Source organism: Vipera berus, assembly GCF_964194415.1.
Source record: "Vipera berus genome assembly, chromosome: 1".
Taxonomy (NCBI): Eukaryota; Metazoa; Chordata; class Lepidosauria; order Squamata; family Viperidae; genus Vipera; species Vipera berus.
Window position 1 is genome coordinate 16,771,114 of NC_138202.1, and position 19,696 is coordinate 16,790,809.

Below are 19,696 nucleotides of genomic sequence, written 5' to 3' on the forward strand. Positions count from 1 at the left end.
TCTCTCTCTCTCTCTCTCTCTCTCTCTCTCTCTCTCTCAACCAATACTTTCCTACGTCTGGTTTCCTATCCTGCAGTGCAGTTTTCATGTGTGATCTCTTTCAAGCAAAGAGACAAATTATCCATTTTACTTTATTATTGTTGTTATTAAGGCTGTGGATGGTGTTTTTTCAAACATCTGGCTTGGAAAGAAATAACACTGCAGGAGGCTTGCTGTAGAAAGAGGATGACTTTCCCCTTCAAGGGTTCCTTGTTTTAAATATGTGAATATTTGAAACAACTGAAGCCAGTTTAAAAAAAAACAATCAGCCAAACCAAAGGGAAAAAGGAATTTGTTTAAGGGTTGTATTTTGTGAGCTGTGGGTAGAACCAAGCCAAAAAATAAATCTGACCTAATTTCCATATACATTTAAAGTTGAAAATAGTTAATATGATTAATCTCCAGTCATGTCTGCTAAATTCTCTCTTTTCTCATATGAAGCTTATGACTTGGTGATAGTTTGGAATCCCAACATCTAAGCAGGACTGGATTTCATTAGTGTTTGGTAGGAGATGCCCATAGAGATCCCAAGGTTGTCAACTAGACTGGGATGTTGAATAAAAATGTCCTGGAGGAAAGCAGCAATAAACCTCTTCTGTATTGCCTTTAACAAAAAAATTACAAGAGAGGTGTCCATGTAATCACTAGCTGAATTCAACTTGAAAGAGTCTTTCTGAAGAGCTTTCTGAAAGCTCCCGTTGCCTTGGGGCACATCTTGAGTTTCTCCAAGATAGGAGACTTGTAGAGATCCAGAAGGTGCTGAATTCTAGCTACCAAGATGACCATAAAACTGTAGAGTTGGAAAGGTTGTTAGTGGTCATATAGTCCAATTCTCTACTCAGTGCAGCATCCACTCTGATAGATGACTATTCAGGCTCTGTTGGAGCATCTCCAGTGAAGGAGAACTCGGCACTTCTAAGTGGCAGTCTGTTCCTGCTCTGCTGCCTGATAGTATGGTCAGGAAGTTATTCCTTGTATCCAACCTCCTTCTTTGAAAATGTTAACTCCTTGGTTCTGCTTTCTGAGGCATTAGAGAATAGGGCAGTGATGGCGAACCTTTTAAAGACCGAGTGCCCAAACTGCAACCCAAAACCCACTTATGTATCGTCGGGTGCCGGGTGGGCGTGGCCCATTGGGTGGGTGTGGCCCATTGGATGGGCGTGGCTGCAGTGGTAACGGCAGACTAGGTGGGACTAAAAAGTTCAATCAATTCCAACTTTGCGAGATCTTTTTTTCCCCCCCCCGCAAGAACTTGAAATTGATTGATTGATTGAACCTTCTCTTTTTTTGCACACGGCGGCGGAGGCCTAAAGCGAAAAGTTTTATAAAACCCAGCTTGAAGGCCTAGGACTGGGATGATGGCGCGTGTGCCCACAGAGAGGGCTCTGCGTGCCACCTGTGGCACGCGTGCCATAGGTTTGTCACCACGGGAATAGGGTCACTCCCTCTACAATGTGATAGCCCTTCAGATATTTGGAGATTACTATCATATCCTTAGTCTTCTCCTCTATAGGCTACAAATACCCCCATTTTTTACATTCCCCATAGGGCTTGGTTTCCAGACTCTAAGCATCTTATTAACCATCCTAGTTTAACATCTTATTAGCCCTCCTCCTTACTTGACCTAGAACTAAGGAGAAACTTCCTGACAGCTGGAACAAGTAATCAGTGAAACAACCTGCCTCCAGAAGTTGTGAATGTTCCAGCACTAGAAATTTTTAAGAAAAGATTGGACAATCATTTGTCTGAAATGGTATAGGGCAGGGGTAGGCAACCTTGGCTCTTTTATGACTCGTGGACTTCAACTCCCAGAATTCCTGAGTCAGCCAAGCTGGCTCAGGAATTCTGGGAGTTGAAGTCCATGAGTCATAAAAGAGCCAAGGTTGCCTACCCCTGGTATAGGGTTTCCTGCCTGAGCAGGGGGTTGGCCTAGAAGACCTCCAAGGTCCTTTTCCAACTCTGTTATTCTGTTATTCCTCTAATATCACTCCAGTATTGAGGGTAGTATTAAGGAATCAGGCTAGAAACTGAGATACGGTGATTTGTAATCTCACTTAGGCACAAAGCTTTTGGGTGATCTTAAGCCAGTCATTCTTTCTCAGTCCTAGAAAGGAGGTAATGGCAAGCCACTTCTGAAATTTTGCAAGAAAACTTCAGTGACTTGGCCAGGCAGTTGCCAGGAATCAATGCTGACTCAAAGGACAGTATTCCCTGACAAAAAAAGCACCCCATCTCACTTTAACTGATCACTATTATTTTAAATTGTGGTACCAAGAGGTACTACTTCAAGAGGCAACTGGAGTTTCTTGTTTTTCTTTGAAGACATTTCGCTTCTCATCTAAGAAGCTTCTTCAGCTCTGATTGGATGGTGGGGAATGGAAGGATTTACGGTATATTCCTTGCAGACAGCTGGTCATTTGCATTCTTTTAGAAAGTCATTGAGGCCACTTGGAGGCTTATCTGTGCACTCAAGGTCACCTGAGTGGTGCAAATGAGTGTGGAGCCTTCTGGGAAAGAAACTAGTTCTCCAGAAACTGGGTAAACCAGCCCCTCCTTCACCCACTAAAGACCAAGTAGACTGGTCCTGCAGTAGCCTTCTAGAGCCCAAATAGACTTTTCCCACCCTCTCTTGCCACAGGGCAGTTGGCTGCAGTTAAGGCAGCAGAAAGTTTTAAGTTGCTCTTGCTCCCCCTGCTTTTTTTTTGCCCACCCCTGGTCGTTCTGTTTCTCTGTTTAGGTAAGAAAATATCTCTGAAACAATGGCCCAATGGGTCACAGGTCATCTAGTAAGAGATATAAACACAGGTACAAAAGCTGCACAGATATAGACATTTAAAAAATCTATCGTGGATATAAAAGGTGCATACTGTAGAGTTTTCATACTCTGTTACTTTAATATTTTTCCCAGTCCTATCTGGGGTCCATGCCTGCCAAGGCCCTTATGGGAGTTCCCAAGATTTTCACAGGTTCACTTTTACTGTTGTGAGCAAGAGGTTACAGAATTGCCGGAAATGTCTTATCTGTCCCCTAGCTCTTGTTTGTCAGTGAGCATCTTAAGGTGGGGGTATCTATTTCATCCAACCTTTTTTCCTAGAGTCTTGGCTTAATGGGATGGATGCTAATCGCTTATTTAATATTCCCAAAATGTTGATCTATTCTTGTTTGGCAGTATTTAGGAAAAAGGCAAATTTTTATTCCCAGAATTCCATCACGTCAGCAATAACCAGGACTGCACACAATATTCTGGCATTGGCTAAGATAAGGCTATCAGAACTGGGCTGCAAAAGTTGGGGCTAGAATTATGGGGGTTTTCTGTGGTTATTTATACTGTACACTAACAGTTTATAGACTGTGGAATCCTTGGTTCTTTCTGAGCTTGGTTGTTTGTTTGTAGATGTTTCATTACTCAATGGGTAACATCATGAGAACATCATGAGTGCTGGTTGGGTAATGAAATATCTGCAAGCAAACAATCAAAGTCAGAGAGTGCCAACAACTTCACAGTTCAACTCTGAGCTACCAATATGGGGGACTTTAACTACCCTGACATCAACTGGGAGACAAACTCTGCACCACGTGGAAGATCAAACAGATTCCTAACAAACCTAGCAGACATCTTTGTCACCCAAAAAGTAGAGAAGGGAACTAGGGGATTAGCCATTTTGGATCTAATTCTCACTAACAGAGATGAAATGATAGAAGGTGTTGAAGCCACAGGAACCTTGGGAGGTAGTGATCATGCAATATTGGAATTCAACATTATGGAAGCACAAGCAATAGAACACAGTAAAACTAGAGTCTTGGACTAAGAGAGCTAATTTCAATAAACTTAGAGAGGGCTTGGGAAGGATTCCATGGATGAGAATCCTCAAGGGGAAAACAACTCAAGAAGCTGGGGAATTTTGAAAAGTAAGATAATAAAAGCCCAGAATAGCACAATACCAACAAAGAGGAAAAATAACAGCTCTCAAAAGAAACCAGCATGGCTGCATAAAGAACTCTTTGATAAATTGAAAGATAAAAAGGACAAGTATAGAAAGTGGAAAGTGGGGCACATAACTACGTCAGAATATCAGCAAATGGCCTGAGCCTGTCTTTACACAAAGGGAAAAAACAGACCAACCTATCAAAAATAGTGCCATAAAAAACAGAACAGAATCACAAGTTAAGATAGGCAAAAAATGGTAAGTGAGCACCTGTCCAGCCTAGAAGAGTTCAAATCACCAGGACCAGATGGATTACACCCCAAGGTTCTCAAGGAACTGGCAGACATGATCTCAGTACCACTGAACTATATTTTTCAAAGATCCTGGAGCACTGGGGAACTACTAGAGGACTGGAAAAGAGCTGATGTAGTTCCCATCTTCAAAAAAGGGGGGGGGAAAGGATCCAGGTAATTACAGACCTATCAGCCTGACCTCAATACCTGGGAAGATTCTGGAAAAGATAATCAAACAATGAATCAGAGAACACCTAGAGGCAAACAAAGTCATTACTAAAAGCCGACATGGGTTTGTCAAAAACAGATCATGCCAGACAAATCTTATTGCATTCTTTGACCAAGTGACAAAATTAGTGGATCAGAGGAATGCTGTGGATATAATTTACTTGGACTTCAATAAGGCATTTCATAAAGTAGATCACAACTTACTACTTGATAAGATAGAAAAATGTGGGTTAGACAGCATCACCACCAGATGGATTCGTAGCTGGCTGACAGGCCGTACTCAGCATGTGGTCCTCAATGGAACCACATCTACATGGAGGGAAATGTGTAGTGGGGTGCCCCAGGGCTCTGTTCTGGGCCCAGTGCTCTTCAATATCTTCATCAATTATTTGGATGAGGGGATAGATGGGGAACTCATCAAATTTGCAGACGACACCAAGCTGGCAGGAATAGCCAACACTCCAGAAGATAGGCTTAAGATACAGGAGGACCTGGACAGACTCGAACACTGGGCACTATCTAACAAAATGAAATTCAATGGTGAAAAAAGTAAGGTTCTATATTTAGGCAAGAAAAACCAAATGCACAGGTATAGTATAGGGGGTACCTTGACTTTTCTCTTCCATCAGGCTGACCTGGATTGATGATGGGTTTTTAAATATGTTTTAATTTTTAACTGTAGTTGATTTATTTTGGGGCTGTTATTTAATTCGTTTTTAATTTTTGTATTGTTTTTTTTATTGTTGTAAGCCGCCCTGAGTCCTTTGGGAGATAGGGTGGCATATAAGTCCCAAAAATAAATAAATAAACTGTGAGAGGGATCTCGGAATCCTAGTGGACAGTCACTTAAATATGAGCCAGCAGTGTGCTGCATCTGCCAAAAAAGCCAACACAGTGCTGGGCTGCATTAACAGAGGGATAGAATCAAGATCCCGTGAAGTATTTTTGTATTGGTTGTTTTAAATGCCCTGTAAACCACCCTGAGTCCTTCGGGAAAGGGCGGTATATAAATTTAATTAAAAAAAGTATTAATACCACTTTACAATGCCTTGGTAAGGCCACACTTGGAATATTGCATCCAGGTTTGGTCACTACGATGTAAAAAAGATGTCGAGACTCTAGAAAGAGTACAGAGAAGAGCAACAAAGATGATTAGGGGACTGGAGGCTAAAACATATAGGGAACGGTTGCTGGAATTGGGTATGTGTAGTTTAATGAAGAGAAGGACCAGGGGGGACATGATAGCAGTGTTCCAATATCTCAGGGGCTGCCCCAAAGAGGAGGGAGTCAAGCTATTCTCCAAAGCGCCTGAAGGTAAGACAAGAAGCAATGGATGGAAACTAGTCAAGGAGAGAAGCAACCTAGAACTAAGGAGAAACTTCCTGACAGTTATAACAATTAACCAGTGGAACAACCTGCCTCCAGAAGTGGTGAATGCTCCAACACTGGAAGTTTTTAAGAGGAGACTGGACAGCCATTTGTCCAAAATGATATAGGGGTTCCTGCCTGAGCAGAGGGTTGGACTAGATGACCTCTAAGGTCCCATCATCATCATCATCATCATCATCATCATCATCATCATCATCATCATCATCATCATCATCATCATCATTATCCATAAAATAACACCTTTCCGCTCAAATAACAGTAAGGCAGAGAGGCTTTATGTCTTTTTGATGAAGATGGGAAGATGCTGGGAAAATAGTCAAAGCCCTAGTATAGAAATGGCCCATTTCTTTTTGTTGCCTATCGTAGTGCCAGATCATAGCTGTAGAAAGATGACTGTTGAATGGCAGCAAAAAGATACAGAAAACCCTAACCCAGATTTCTGTTTCAGATTTGGTGTCCTTATTGTAGCCAGAAAAATGGTTTTCCTGCCATTTTTGTATCGCTTGGTTGTTTTCAACCAAGTTATCATATGTATGTTAGCCCTACATAAGATATACAGGTAGTCCTTGACTTGCAACAATTCATTTTGTGACCATTTAAAATTACAGTGGGACTGAAAAAAGTGACTTTTGAGCATTTTTCACACTTACAACTGTTGCAGCATTTCCATGGTCACATGAACAAAATTTAGATCCTTGGCAACTGGTTATATTTATGTGATCACCTTTTGTGACCTTCTGACAAACAAAGTGAATGGGGGAAGCCATGTTCACTTAACAGCCACTTAACAATTGCAGTGATAGACTTAACTAGGTCATAAAATGGAGCAAAATTCACTTAAAAACTGCATCACTTAGCAACAGATATTTTGGGTTCAATTGTGGTCATATGTTGAGGACTACCTGTACGAAAATTTATGCCTTCAAGCCTATTTTGACTCATGGTGACTACATAGTCCCTGCAATTTTCTTGGCCAGGTTTTCCAGAAGTAGTTTTCCAGTGTCTCCTTCCTAGGGCTGAGAGAGAGTGACTGGCCCAGGGTCATCAAGCTGGTTTTGTGCCTAAGACAGGACTAGAAATGCCATCTCCAGTTTCCAGCCTGATGCCTAGACTGAATTGGAGTTTGTGGTTCAGCATGTTGTCAGTACAGCCCTGGGCTTAGCATGTAAACCAGGGGTCTTCAAACTTGGTAACTTTAAGACCTCAGGGTTGGCTGAGGAATTCTGGGGGTTGAAGTCCACAAGTCTTAAAGTTGCCAAGTTTGAAGACCCCTGATGTAAACAGACGTGTTGTTTTATTTGTTTTGATGGTGCCGATTAGACAATGGAGTGTATTAACCAAGCTTTAGAAATTACTGTCTATTTATGCTGGGTATACTAAAAGCTTTAAATTATTCAGAAGATCTCACTTTGGGGGAAAGCCCCCAGGGTGGAAACAGCCATCTTAAAAAAGCCAAATGTTGCATTCTTGGCAGAGGTAAACCTAGAAAAGTTATTCTTTGAAAAGCCAAAAGAAGCATGTTTCTGTAATGGCTGTTACCACAAAATATCAATGTTGATTATTGATTAGGAAAAAACCCAAAACAAAATACCTGAATGCGTTGAGTGAAGAAATGGGCAATGAAAATTTAATTTGCACTGTGTCAACATCCAGAAAACTAGAAGCTTGGGATGGGATTGCTATATATCAGGGGTCTTCACACTTGGCCCTTTTATGACTTGTGGACTTCAACTCCCAGAATTCCTCAGCCAGCTTGCCTGTTCACAAGTCATAAAAGGGCCAAGTTTGAAGACCCCTGCTATATATAAAGGAAAGGAAGGCAGAAATAAGGGATCATGGAGGTAAAAGAAGGGAGCAACAAGGATTTAGGCAAAGGAGATGATAAGTTGGACTGATTTCAGCTATGTTGTCTAAGCAGTCTTGGTATGGTAGGGCACCTTTGCTGGCCATAAATAGCAGATGATAGGTTAACATTCTGACATCTGACAGCCCAAGTAACTAAGGAAGCCTAAAGTTTCATTTTGTGTGTTATTTTGTTTTATTGGCTAACTCTGGAACACAGGAGATAACGAAGCTCCTCCTTCTTTGATCTGGACAATGCCCACAATTATTCTCCTTTCTGTCTCTTATCCTTAACTTTTGGTTTTATTTATGCAAGAACTTAAATAATAATTTAGAAGGTATTTAAAGGGAGAAAGAACTAACTGTACAATAATATGTGCAGACACCTTTGACGGCAAACAAAAATTTGCCTTTTTTGTCACTGCACCTGTCCTCTGGAACAATCTCCCTCCACCCCCGAGATTGGCCAGGACTGCTAGCCTTTCAAGAGACCCTTAAAATGTGACTAATCTAACAGAGTAAAGAAGTAGGAGATTAGTTGAGGCTTTGAGATATTGTTAATTATATAGTGGGTGGATATGCTCAAATGCCACTTTTTTATTTTCTTCTTGTGCATTCATTTTGTAGTATCATATCGACTTTTTAACTCTGTTCGCCACCCAGAATTGCTTATGCTAGGTCAACTGCATAAATTCAATTAAATAAATAAAGATAAATGCATCCAATTAAACTTATTATAAGCCTAACTAATACTTAACAATAAAGTCTGGATCTTCTGTATACATTTATTCTGTAATGGTGATCTAATTTCAGTTCTGTCCTCCATTTTCTGAGCCTTTTCCAAATATGTTACTTCTCCTTATCTCTGTCCAATTCCCTGTACTGCAGGTCCGCACAGGTAACCCTCGATGTACAATCACAATTCAGCCCAAAATGTCTGTTGCTAAGTGAGACATTTGTTAAGTGAACTTTGCCCTGTGTTATGACCTTTCTTCGAGGGACACGGTGGCTCACTGGGCTAGGACGCTGAGCTTGTGATCAGAAGGTTGGCAGTTTGGCGGGTCGAATCCCGAGTTCCGCATAACAGAGTGAGCGCCTGTTACTCGTCCCAGCTTCTGCCAACCTAGCAGCTCGAAAGCATGTAAAAGTGCGAGTAGAAAAATAGGGACCACTACGGTGGGAAGGTAACAGCGCTCCGTGCGCCTTTGGCGTCTAGTCATGCCGGCCACATGACCACGGAGACGTCCTCGGACAAGCGCTGGCTCTTCAGCTTTGAAATGGAGATGAGCACCGGCCCCTAGAGTCGGAAACGACTAGCACACATGTGTGGGAGAACCTTTACATTTGCCTTTTTATGACCTTTCTTGACACAGTTGTTAGGTGAATCATTGCAGTTGATAAGTTAGTAACCCGGTTCTTCAAGTGAATCTGGTTTCCCCATTGACTTTGCTGGTCAGAAGTGACAACAGGGGATCCCATGACCCCAGGCACACAGCAACGGTCATAAATATGAACCAGTTGCCAAGTGTCTGAATTTTGATGACTTCACTGTGATGGATGCTGCAAAAGTGGCACGTGTGAAAAACGGTTGTCAGTCACATTTTTCAGTGGCACTGTAACTTTTTAAGTCGAGGACTACCTCTATATGCATGGCTCAGAATTGCCAGATGATAGATAGAGCATAGCATGATGCAAGCCCCTCCCCTAAATGTCCTGAAGGGCTTACATGATGTTCTGACAGCGTTGAGTCTTTCCATGGGTGTTTTCACTTGTTCCTTGACCAATCAGAGGTGTTTCTATGCTTTTTTACTTGCCCAATTCCTAAAATAAACTATGGACCATCCAAGAAATTTCTTCCCACTCCTACTACGTGACATCCTGCATCAGCTTGTTGGTCCTGAACACTTGCCTCGAATATGCTTTAAATATTGTCATTTTATAATCCCAAACCAAATTCCAAATGCTTAAAAATTCCATGCCTTTGCAATACGGAAAAGGACAAATCTAACTTGAAGTACCAAGACCTATATGATAGCATTAACAGAATAAGAATAACAGAATAACAGAGTTGGAAGGGACCTTGGAGGTTATCTAGTCCAACCCCCTGCTCAAGCAAGAAACCCTAAGTCATTTCAGACAAATGATTGTCCAGTCTCTTCTTAAAAACCTCTGTTGTAGGGACACCCACAACTTCTGGAGGCAGGTTGTTACACTGATAAATTGTTATTGTCAGGAAATTTCTCCTTAGTTCTAGTTTGCTTCTCTCCTTGATTAGTTTCCATCCATTGCTTCTTTTCCTGCCTTCAGGCGCTTTGGAGAATAGGTTGACCCCCTCTTCTTTGTGGCAACCCCTGAGATACTGGAACACTGCTATCATGTCACCCCTAGTCCTTCTTTTCATTAAACTTGACATATCTCAATTCCTGCAACCGTTCATATGTTTTAGCCTTCGGTCCCCTAATCGTCTTCATTGTTCTTCTCTACACTCTTTCTAAAGTTTCAACTTTTTTTTTATATCGTGGCAACCGAAACGGAATGCAACATTCCAAGTGTGGTCTTACCAAGGCATTAATGATAGCGTGACACTTCAAAAGCCTTCAAAATATTGCATAAGTACTTTTACAGACAGCTTCATGGTCACTTATAACAGGCTAAAACATGTTCCCCACAATGCGGAAAAGAGCAGCTAAGAGACTAGATGTACTAAAGGCCTATGGTTTGGTTGTATTTCATATGACCCTGGTTAGTTCACTGCTTAACCTCTTACTCTTTGCACTGAATGTAGAGTTTAAAAGATAATTGTAGGACAAGATGGCTACCTATTTAATATTTACAAGGTGAACTGAGTTGGATGGGGAGAAACAGGCTTCGTCTCAATCCTGCCAAGACTGAGTGGCTGTGAATACTGGCATCTCAGGTTAACCAGGTTGTTCCATCACTAATGATGGGGGGTGAGGTGTTACCCCCCGTCAATAGGGCTCGCAACTTGGGCGTCCTCTTGGATTCACGGCTCAATTTCGAAGACCTTATAGGAGCCGTGACCAGGGGGGCTTTTGCTCAGCTTCGTCTGGTGCGCCAGTTGCGGCCCTATCTGGACCGAGATGCCCTACGCACAGTCACCCATGTGCTCGTGACCTCCCGGCTAGACTACTGCAATGCTCTCTACATGGGGCTGCCCTTGAGGACCACGCGGAGGCTTCAACTGGTGCAGAATGCAGCTGCGCGAGTTGTTATGGGAGTTTCCCGATACTCCCGTGGAACACCTCTTCTCTGTGAGCTGCATTGGCGTCCGGTTGCCCTCCGGGTGAGATTCAAGGTGCTGGTAATGACCTATAAAGCTCTAAATGGCTTGGGTCCGGATTATCTAAGGGAACACCTGCTGCCGGCATCAACTTCCCATCATCCTGTGCGCTCCCACAGGGAGGGCCTTCTCAGGGTGCTGGCGGTTAAGGAGTGCCGGTGGGTGATCCCCAGGGGGAGGGCATTCTCTGTGGGCGCGCCTCCCCTTTGGAATGATTTACCGGTGGAACTTCGGACCACCCCCGATCTGCGTTCATTTCGCCGGGACCTGAAAACCTGGTTTTTTGATCTATCAGGCCTGGACTGAAGGGGTTTTAGCTTTTAATATTGTTTTAATTGTTGGGCTTAAGTAATTTAATCTATTTTAATTTTATACTATTTTTATATTGTATTTTATGCTGCCCTGTAAACCGCCCTGAGTCCTTCAAGAATAGGGCGGTATAAAAATTTAATTAAATAAATAAATAAATAAATAAATAAATAAATAAAGTTCTCAAGGAACTGGCAGACATGATCTCAGAACCACTGAACTATATTTTTCAAAGATCCTGGAGCACTGGGGAACTACCAGAGGACTGGAAGAGAGCTGATGTAGTATTTAAAAAAGGGGAAAAAATAGATCCAGGTAATTATAGACCTATCAGCCTGACCTCAATACCTGGGAAGATTCTGGAAAAGATAATCAAACAACAAATCAGCGAACACCTTGATGCAAACAAAGTCATCACTAAAAGTCAACATGGGTTTGTCAAAAACAGATCATGCCAGACAAATCTTATTACATTCTTTGACCAAGTGACAAAATTAGTGGACTAGAGGAATGCTGTAGATATAATTTACTTGGACTTCAGTAAGGCATTTGATAAAGTAGATCACAACCTACTACTTGATAAGATAGAAAAATGTGGGTTAGATAGCATCACCACCAGATTGATTTGTAGCTGGCTGACAGGCTGTACTCAGCATGAGGTCCTCAATGGAACTGCATCTACATGGAAGGAAGTGTGTAGTGGGGTGCCCCAGGTCTCTGTTCTGGGCCCAGTACTCTTCAATATCTTCATTAACGATTTGGATGAGGGGATAGATGGGGAACTCATGAAATGTGCAGACGACACCAAGCTGGCAGGAATAGCCAATACTCCAGAAGATAGGCTTAAAATACAGGAGGATCTGGACAGACTCGAACACTGGGCGCTATCTAACAAAATGAAATTCAATTGTGAAAAAAGTAAGGTTCTACATTTAGGCAGGAAAAATCAAATGCACAGGTATAGTATAGGTGGTACTTTGCTCAATAGTAGTAACTGTGAGAGGGATCTTGAAGTCCTAGTAGACAATCACTTCAATATGAGCCAGCAGTGTGCTGCAGCTGCCAAAAAAACCAACACAGTGCTAGGCTGCATTAACAGAGGGATAGAATCAAGATCACGTGAAGTACTAATACCACTTTACAATGCTTTGGTAAGGCCACACCTGGAATACTGCATCCAGTTTTGGTCACCATGATGTAAAAAAGATGTCGAGACTCTAGAAAGGGTACAGAGAAGAGCAACAAAGATGATTGGGGGACTGGAGGCTAAAACATATAGGGAACGGTTGCTGGAATTGGGTATGTGTAGTTTAACGAAGAGAAGAGTGAGGGGTGACATGATAGCAGTGTTCCAATATCTCAGGGACTGCCACAAAGAAGAGGGAGTCAAGGCTATTCTCCAAAGCACCTGAAAGCAGGACAAGAAGCAATGGATGGAAGCTAATCAAGGAGAGAAGCAACCTAGAACTAAGGAGAAACTTCCTGACAGTCAGAACAATTAACCAGTAGAACAACCTGCCTCCAGAAGTGGTGAATGCTCCAACACTGGAAGTTTTTAAGAAGAGACTGGCCAGCCATTTTTATGAAATGGTATAGGGTTTCCTCCCTGAGCAGGGCATTAGACTAGATGACCTCCAAGGTCCCTTCCAACTTATGATGATGATGATGATGATGATGATGTATGGGGCTTGTGGTGTTACACCACGTTAATTGCTGGAGGAGCTAATGGCTCTCCAGCAACCCAGACAGGCCGTCTCCAGTCCTGCAATTGGTTAGCCCCAGGCGGCAAGCGTGGGTTCAAACCTATTGGCTGCCGCCTAGGGCTAGACTATATATTGTGGCTGGTTGCGGCCCAAGCTTCAGTACAGTTCCAGCAAGAATAAAAGTATGAGTTATTCTGTACGCAGTCTCGTGTCATCATTCCTGCTCTCCAGAGCCCACGACTTAACAAGCATATTATGCATTTGATCTTTTCAAGTGCATCCTTGAAGACCTTGATTGCAGATGCTTCACTACCTCTAGTTTTTCAAACTGCTTTCTGATTTCACTCAACAGTTATAAAAATAATGTTCCAGAGAAGGGGAGGGAGTGCCTCCTTGAAAAATAACATTTAGTATTTGCATTTATATTTTCTTTTGTTTTCTTTTTTTTTTAAAAAAAAAATAAGAATGGTTAATAGACAAGCAATACAATTAAGTATGACTAAGCCAGAGACAGATGGGGATTCCAAAGGGATGAGGGAGGCAGTAAGAGTGATTTAATAGCAGTCCTTCCAAAAGGCTGCACTCTTGCCAAAATGTGACAGTTTCAGCCTTTGTCTACTATGCATTTCTCATCCTGATATGATACAACAAGGGAAGTTTGGGGCTGAGCAAGAACAGGTGCAAATCCTTATACTCCAGCTGAGCTTATCCAGAGATCCAGCTCATCTCTTCCGCCTTCTTCCCTTTTGCCATAAATGGATATGAAAAGTTGAACCATGTAAAGCTCAGATGTTTTGCATGCTCATAGCCATTTCTGGTTCAATCTTCAGCTAAAGGGCTCATAAATAACATTGACTGGGAAGTATCTCTCTCTCTCTCCCCCTGAAGAACTTTGGCCTGATCAAATGGGCAAAGAACTAGTAGCATGGTGTTGTCAGGACTCCCAAAGAGAGGGCCTCAACTCTCCAAAAGCAATTTAAAAATAACATTTGGTCAAGTCTCACAAGATTTGGGGATTGTCGCAAGATTACAGTGATCTCATTTAGAATACTATCATTTTGTGAGATCTTATTAGAATCACATCTGATTTTAGTAACGCTATTTTTTGTCTTTTTTTTCAAAGAGAGTAATTAAGTTTCAGTTGAAAATTTGGAAAACCATCTTACTTGATTAGTGGGCTTATTTCTATCCCTTAAAAAAAGAAGACTCATATATGTTCAAAGTGATATGAGAGATTATTGCCAGCTTCATCTTACAATGCTCATTGATCACATAGTGATCATATGATAAATGTTTATGATCGTTCTCCAGATAAAGAATATGATGACAGCAATCTCTTGTGCCATGACAGACATATAAAAAGAAAATAGGCTTCTTTTGGATATATAAGGGGTTTTCATCTTCCACTCAGAATTCAGTCTACCACACATTTTAAATCACTCCAAGGTTGCCTGGTTCTCTCATAATGGAAGGAGATTCATGGTAAATCAATTCTGCACTACCACGACAATACAAGACAATGCTAAAATCTCATGGGCTCTTGCCAAGATATCATAAGCTGTAGGTGATCTCATGTAAGATGTTGGCAATCTCATGTCAAACTTCACTGCAATGGCATTTTGGCAGTGCTTAAGAAGAGCCTCAAATGGTTGCTGATTCCTAGAGTAAATAATACTGAGTTTGACCAGTGATGTAAATTGTAATGATGGCCCCCAGACCCCTTGGTAGAACAGATGCTTTGTATGCAACTGGTCCTAGATTCAATCCCAAGCATCCTGTTGGCTCTTCTCCTGCTCCTTACAAGATTTCCATACTTTAAGACCACCTTCTCTAACCTAACGCCTTCCAAATGTGCTATTACTGAAACTCCCAAACAAATCTCAAGACCGCTAAATCGGGGAAATCTAATTAATATCCTCAGCTAGGTTTTTTTTCTGAGTATCACCAGTGAGATAAACGTACACTTGCCCTGTTAAAATGAGCAAGAAAAACTGAAACAACTGCCCCCCACAAAAAAAAGGCAGGGTAATCAGAGGTTTTGAACCTTACAAAGAAACAGCTGAGGTGTATGATATAGTACAATTTAAGTATCCAAAGAGAAGCCACTCACAAAAACTTCAAGACTTGTTCTTTTTCATCCCATATTGGAGGACATGGAATAGTAATCTTCAGTTATAGAAATGCTCAAATGTTAGGAAAACATTATGAGCAATTAAATAATGGTACCAACTCCCTACTGAGGTAAATGCTTAACTGGACATGCTTGAATAGAGTTGGGAAGCCATCTATAGAAGTTTATTTAATTTGGATTCCTGGGATTGGGCTCATTTCTCATGCTAGTAAAGTCATGCTTAAAATCCTACAAGCTAGACTCCAGCAGTATGTGGATCGAGAACTACCAGAAGTACAGGCAGGGTTTCGAAGAGGCAGAAGAACTAGAGATCAAATTGCCAACATACACTGGATCATGGAGAAAGCTAGAGAGTTCCAGAAAAACATCTACTTCTGCTTCATTGACTATGCTAAACCCTTTGATTGTGTGGATCATAACAAACTGTGGCAAGTTCTTAAAGAGATGGGCATACCAGACCATCTTATTTGTCTCTTGAGAAACCTATATGTGGGCCAAGAAGCAACAGTGAGAACTGGACACGGAACCACTGATTGGTTCAAAATTGGGAAAGGAGTCCAGCAAGGCTGTATACTGTCGCCCTGCCTATTTAACTTATATGCAGAGCACATCATGAGAAAAGCAGGGCTAGATGAATCAAAAGTTGGAATTAAGATTGCCAGAAGAAATATCAACAACCTAAGATATGCAGATGATACCGCTCTAATGGCAGAAAGTGAAGAAGAACTAAAGAACCTCTTGTTGCGGGTGAAGAAGGAGAGTGCAAAACTTGGGTTGAAACTTAACATTAAGAAAACCAAGATCATGGCATCCGGCCCTCTCAATTCCTGGCAAATAAATGGGGAAGAAATGGAGGTAGTGACAGATTTTATTTTCCTGGGCTCCATGATCACTGCAGATGGGGACTGCAGCCAAGAAATTAAAAGGTGCTTGCTCCTGGGGAGGAAAGCCATGGCAAATCTAGACAGCACACTAAAAAGCAGAGATATCACCCTGTCAACAAAAGTGCGTATAGTCAAGGCTATGGTCTTCCCAGTTGCAATGTATGGTAGTGAAAGTTGGACCATAAAAAAGGCTGAGCGCCAAAGTATTGAGGCCTTTGAACTGTGGTGCTGGAGAAGACTCCTGCGAGTCCCTTGGACTGCAAGGCGATCAAACCGGTCAGTCCTAGAGGAGATCAACCCTGACTGCTCTTTAGAAGGCCAGATCCTGAAGCTAAAACTCAAATACTTTGGCCACCTAATGAGAAGGAAGGACTCACTGGAGAAGAGCCTAATGCTGGGAAAGGTTGAGGGCAATAGAAGAAGGGGACGACAGAGAATGAGGTGGCTGGATGGAGTCACTGAAGCAGTAGGCGTGAGCTTAAAAGGACTCCAGAAGATGGTAGAGAACAGGAAGGCCTGGAGGAACGTTGTCCATAGGGTCGCGATGGGTCGGACACGACTTCACAGCTAACAACAACAAATAGGGTATTTATTACAAGAAATATAATAAATAAGTGCCCAGAAAAAAGCCTATAATGTTATTTTCAAAGAATATTTTAATATTTAACTCAGAATCAAATATCCCTGTCTCACCATGAATTAAATTCCACATACTGAAGTGATTTAAGAAATATTTAATATCTTTATGGAACTCAGTGCCTGGAGGACATGCTAGTAGACACCAGCATTAATCGTACAGGTTTAATCTTCTCCAAGAGGAGAATTGTTCTAACCAAGAAATCGTGAACAGCAGGATTAAAGTTTAGGACAGATACAGTAGAAATATCGTCATGGAAATCTCTTTACTCTGGGATCAAATGAATTGCATGCTTTCATTTAATGGCCTACCTCCCTGAGTCATGTTGGGTAGGGCAGCTACATAAACTGAAGGAATGAATAAATGAATAATTTTAGAATTATATTTCAGAAGTCCTGGAAAACTGATATAGTACCAAAAAGAAGTACACTTTGTCCCTATCTTCAAAAGGAGAAAAAAAAATCTCAGGAACTATAAAACAGTCAACTAGACAAAAAAATGCAGGAATCTTCTAGAGCATAGCATAAAAGGATGGATATGTAAAAATTGTGAAAACAATGCAATAAGGATAAAAATGTAATGTGGATTTGTCAAAAGAGAGGCTTGCTTTATTGAAGTAAGTAATTTCCTTAATAGATTGAGGGAATGCAATAGATATTGTACATCTTTATTGAAGATTTTGACAAAGTAATCAGTGTCACTATGATTAACCCAAGAGTTCACTGTGGACTGGATACCATGGCAATTAACTGGATTCATAGCTAGTTCATAAATCATTTTTTTAAAAATGCTTGTCAACTGAACAGAAGTATTGAGTGGGAAACCTCAAGGTGCCAGCCAGCCAGCCAGCCATACATACATACATATCATGCTATTTTTTTTAGGCTAAGCAACATTATGAAAAACACAAAAAGGGAATAGCAATTACAAAAAGAAAGTATATGTATAACGTTGTAATTCTGTGTAATAATAATAATAATAATAATAATAATAATAATAATAATAATAATAATAATAATAATAATAATAATAAGAAGAAGAAGAAGAAGAAGAAGAAGAAGAAGAAGAAGAAGAAGAAGAAGAAGAAGAAGAAGAAGAAGTAGTTGTTGTTGGAAGGGACCTTGGAGGTCATCTAGTCCAACCCCCTGCTAAGGCAGGAAACCCTATACCATTTCAGACAAATGGCTGTCCAGTCTCTTCTTAAAAACTTCCAGTGTTGGAGCATTCATCACTTCTGGAGGCATGTTGTTCCACTGGTTAGTTGTTCTAACTGTCAGGAAGTTTCTCCTTAGTTCTAGGTTGCTTCTCTCCTTGACTAGTTTCCATCCGTTGCTTCTTGTCCTGCTTTCAGGTGCTTTGGAGAATAGCTTGGCTCCCTCTTCTTTGTGGCGGCCCCTGAGATATTGGAACACTGCTATCATGTCACCCCTCACCCTTCTCTTCATTAAACTACACATACCCAATTCCAGCAACCGTTCCCTATATGTTTTAGCCTTCAGTCCCCCAATCATCTTTGTTGCTCTTCTCTGTACCCTTTCTAGAGTCTCGACATCTTTTTTACATCGTGGTGACAAAAACTGGATGCAGTATTCCAGGTGTGGCCTTACCAAAGCATTGTAAAGTGGTATTAGTACTTCACGTGATCTTGATTCTATTCCTCTGTTAATGCAGCCTAGCACTGTGTTGGCTTTTTTGGCAGCTGCAGCACACTGCTGGCTCATATTGAAGTGATTGTCCACTAGAACTCCGAGATCCCTCTCACAGTTACTACTATTGAGCAAGGTACCACCTATACTATACCTGTGCATTTGATTTTTCCTGCCTAAATGCAGAACCTTACTTTTTTCACAATTGAATTTCATTTTGTTAGATAATGATAACATTATTTTCCATATATTCCAATTGTTGCTTTCACCCTGTTGATATACTGCTTCATGCATTGCTTTTTGTTCTATACATTTCTGACTCCTTTCTTTTTGAGCTTTTTAGTTTTCTTCCTGTTAAATTATTAACTTGGTCTTCACAAGGTTATTTTGCAATTCCTGCCTCTTCCATTCTCTTTATAGCATCAAATCTCCTCCAGATACTTTTTCCATCTGGTCATCCCAAAGGTATTTTTCAAGAGGCAACTGGACTTGTTTTTCTTTGAAGATGTTCCACTTCTCATCCAAGAAGATTCTTCAGCTCTGACTGGATAGTGGGGAATGGAAGGATGAGAAACAAAAGGTCTTCAATTTAAAACAAGAATGTCCAGTTGCCTCTTTAAAAAGCACATTTGGGACAAACATGATCTGGATGACTGAGAATTGCCATAGACATTCTTCCATCTGGTCATTCACATAACAAGACTGGGTAAAACCACTTCGTTTCTTTCATCAGAGATTCATTCCAAGCAACAAATGTTATCCACTACTTTTCTTTCAGCATCTTAACATCTCTCCCCCCATTTCCCCATTTTTGTAAATATTTTACCAAGGTACACAATGCCTACCTGCTTTAATATTTCATGATTTATGTGTAACTTGCAACTGTTCATTTTCTCTGTCAAGCACAATTAGCTTAGAGTTTGATACATTAATTTTCAGACCTCACTTCTCATTGCATCATGCAATCAATCCATTTTTAATATTTGTTGTAAATTATTTGTATTCATAGCCAACAGCAACAAAATGCCTGCATAGAAAAGTGCAAATACTTCACAATGCAGCCAAAGTGTCTCAAATGTTACCAAAAATATTTCTTATACATTTATCCATAAATATGTTAAATGGCTACATGGATATTACACATGGAAGGCTTCTGTAACAGAATGAAAAGGCAGCTGTTACAGAGTGCCACAGAAGTATGAGGAGTTATGCTACTGGAATGTATGTATCTTTTTTTCATACTTTTTTCCCTATAGTCACTCTAGTTTTATAGACTTTTGGACCATGTGCATATTTCCCCAATTTACTGATATATTAGACTACGGGTGACATGACAGCAGTGTTCCAATATTTGAAGGGCTGCCACAA